The 3,820-nt window shown below is 30.2% G+C and overlaps 1 pseudogene; it reads right to left on the bottom strand.

Moving 5' to 3' along the window:
* Window positions 1-835: 835 nt before the first annotated feature.
* LOC140889143 (uncharacterized) lies at window positions 836-3,558 on the bottom strand (annotated as a pseudogene).
* Window positions 3,559-3,820: the final 262 nt, after the last annotated feature.

Genomic DNA, 3,820 nt, shown 5'->3' with positions numbered 1-3,820 from the left:
TGTTGAATCAATGATCCAGTTTTCTTTTCTTACTGGTTGGTTGAGACTAATTGATCTTTGTTATAGCCGAATCAGGTTGATGAACAAAAGCTTGGAGATCATCAATTAATTGGTCTTCATTCGAAGCAAAGATGAGCATCCTTCGTGAATTTTCTGAAATAAAATTTTGTTCCACGGCTACATCAAGAAAAGTCAACAAACCATCATAATAGTTATTGATATTCAACAAGCCAACAGGTTTATTATGGATATTAAGTTGTGCCCAAGAAACAACATGAAAAATTTCTTCTAAAGTACCAAAACCACCAGGTAAGGCAATAAAAGCATCAGAATTTTCTATCATTTTAGTTATTCTCTCGTACATTGATGAAACTTTCAACTCTTCCCCAACCGTAACACCTGTAATATTTCCTTCAGCTAAAGCTGTAGGTATAATACCCAAAACCTGACTACCTCCAAGATGAGCTGCTGTTGAAATAGATCCCATTAACCCAATATTACCTCCTCCGTAAACCAAGTGAATTTTTCTCTCTACTAACTTTTTTCCAAGATTAATTGCTGCATCAACAAATATTTCATTCTTTCCAGTATTAGAACAACAAAAGACACAAATATTTTTCAATTTTTGTGAAGAAGATCCTGTCATATTTTTTTTTTCTTTTCAAAAATATAGAGAGAGTTGAGTGATTTTATAAGGAAAACAAGGAATAAGACAGAAATAGGAATACAGATGTGAACAAAATGATGAAAATAGTAAAAAACAATAATATATAATAATAACATGCATGCGTATAAACAGTGATGTGATTTGTGGCTCACAGTGTTCGTTCAGTATTTATGAGTCGAGGGTTGGCTTACCATCCAATTTTCTTATAAATTGGCAAATATGATCTTTTTTAGTCAGATTCCCAAGACCATTACCATGACGCTGCGCTTGGAATAGTTTCATAAATGGAGAAGTTGACCTTGAACATCTCCACTAGAATGCGTCTCAAGAGTCAATGAGATATCATCTAATGACTCTTTACTCAGCCCATTCTTAATGAAATCAATTTTATCTTCTCTATTTGTGGAAACATATCCCAAAGATCTGCATTGTCTATTACAAGTCCATCTGACACAATTATGACAAACATCTAACCTTTTAGCCCTTCTTTTCTTTGCATAGGTACTTTTACCTAGTCCAGACATATTTCGAACAAGTAAGAATTTTGAAACTTCACCACCTAATCGAACCTTGGCTTCAATTATAAGACGAATATCCTCCGGGATTTCTTTTTGCATAAGCATTCTCAATCTTTCATATCTGCCTTCATAAATAATTCTCAGAACTTTTTTAGAAACAGATGAAAAATATTTACCAAGTTTTTTGATAGCTTCATCCATAATATATATTTATATATATATATATTCAATTATTTTGGGAAATTGAAATAAAACCGACTGAAAGTAGTCACGGAGTACCGTTATCCGCCACTTAACTGGGAAGTGAACTCAATTCTGCAAAAATAAAATAAAAATATAAGTAACAATTAAGTTGGATCATATAAAGGCATAAACTCTTCATTAAGAACTTCATTTTCTATAAACGGTTTAAGTCTTTGCCCATTAACTTTAAATACATTATTATTTTTAGGATTTTCAACATCAACAGCACCATGAGGATAGACAAATTTAACAATAAATGGTCCAGACCATCGCGATCTAAGTTTCCTGGAAACAAATGCAAGCGAGAATTATAAAGTAAAACTTTTTGTCCGATTTCAAAAGATTTTCTCATAATATTTTTATCATGAAATGCTTTTGTTTTATCTTTATAAATCTTTGCAATTTTCATATGCATCATTTCTGAATTCTTCTAGTTCATTTAATTGCAATTTTCTTAATTTAGATGCATCATCTAAATTAGTATTAAACGCTTTAATTGCCCAATAAGCTTTATGTTCAATTTCAACAGGTAGATGACAATGCTTTCCAAAAACTAATCTATATGGTGACATCCCCAATGATGTTTTAAATGCAGTTCTATATGCCCATAATGCATCACTTAATCTTAAAGACCAATATTTTCGATTTGGATTGACTGTTTTTTCCAATTTGTTTTATTTCTTTATTTGCAAGTTCAACCTGACCATGCGTTTGAGGGTGAATATGGAGTAGAAACTTTATGTGTATTACCATATTTTCTTAACACCGAAGAAAATAATTTATTTATAAAATGACTTCCCTCATCACTGATTATAGCTCTAGTATTCCAAATCGACTAAAAATATTTTCTTTCAAAAATTTTATCACAACTTTATGATCATTAGTTCCACATGCAATTGCTTCAATCCATTTTGAAACATAATCGACAACCACTAAAATATAAGTGAATCCAAAAGATAATGGAAATGGACCCATAAAATCTATTCCCCAACTTTCAAATATTTCAATAATCATGATTGGATTTAAAGGCATCATGTTTCGTTTTGAAATTGAACCCATTTTCTGACAATTTTCACAAGATTTCCAAAATGAATATGTATCTTTGAATAAAAAAGGCCAATAAAATCCACATTGAAAGATTTTTGCAGCTGTTTTCTTTGACGAAAAATGACCTCCACATGCCTCAGAATGACAAAATTTAATGACACTACTTACCTCATTGTCGGGTATGCATCGTCGAAAAATTTGATCAGGACAATACTTAAACAAATAAGGATCATCCCAATAAAATTTTTTGACCTCTTTCAAGAATTTATATTTATCTTGTGAACTCCAATGTGAAGGCATATTATTTGTCACAAGAAAATTTACAATATTAGCAAACCAAGGCATAGTAGTAGCATAAAATTGTTGATTTTCATCCGGAAAATTTTCATTGATTGGTATTTTATTTTGAGGTTGATTAAGGAATTGTCTTGATAAATGATCGGCTACTATATTTTCTTATCCTTTTTTATCTTTTATTACAAGATCAAATTCTTGTAACAACAAAATCATATTATTAATACGGCTTAGCATCTTGTTTATTTGTTAAATATTTTATGGCAGAATGGATCAGTGTAAACAAAATTGTTAGAAAACTTAAATCGGATCGAACTTTATTCTAAATGCATCCCATACTGAATGTAATTCTTTTAATTTGTTGAATAATAGATTTGAGCACTATTTAAGGTTCTACTTGCATAATGTATCGATATAAGGATTACCTTTTTTTTTTTGTCCTAAAACGGCTCCTACAAAATAATCACTTGCATCACACATTAATTCAAATGGAATTAAAGACCAATCAGGAGGTTGTAAAAATAGGTGATGTAGTGAAAAGATTAATTATCTTTTTAAAATCAGTTTCAAATTCATGTAGGGTTATTCAAATTGTGCATCTTTTGTTAAAAGATTTGTATATTTGGTTTCGATATTATGCTAAAGGTATTTAATAAATTTTCTATAAAATCCGCATGACCCAAAAATGGATCGAATTTCTTAGATCGTGTTTGGTGATTGTTTTAGCAATAAAATCAACCTTAGATTATCAACTACAATTCCTATTTCAGATATGACATGCCCTAACATATTCCAGATTTAACCATGTAGTGACATTTTTTAATTTAAAACAAGATTTTTTTCTTAACATCTTTTTACAACATCTTTCAAATTTTTGAGACAGTTTTCTCAATGAGTTTTTAAAAACAGTTATATCATCCATAAAAAATGTAGTGACCCATACCCGGATCACCTACTAAACAGTTTAGGCATGCAATGAACTTAATAAAATAGATATCAGAATAAAACTGCGGAAACCATACACATTATAAAATCCCAAGTAAAGGAATCT

Source organism: Henckelia pumila, chromosome 3 (assembly GCF_033568475.1).
Source record: "Henckelia pumila isolate YLH828 chromosome 3, ASM3356847v2, whole genome shotgun sequence".
In the NCBI taxonomy this organism is placed as follows: domain Eukaryota; kingdom Viridiplantae; phylum Streptophyta; class Magnoliopsida; order Lamiales; family Gesneriaceae; genus Henckelia; species Henckelia pumila.
This window is presented reverse-complemented; position numbering and strand designations above follow the sequence as displayed.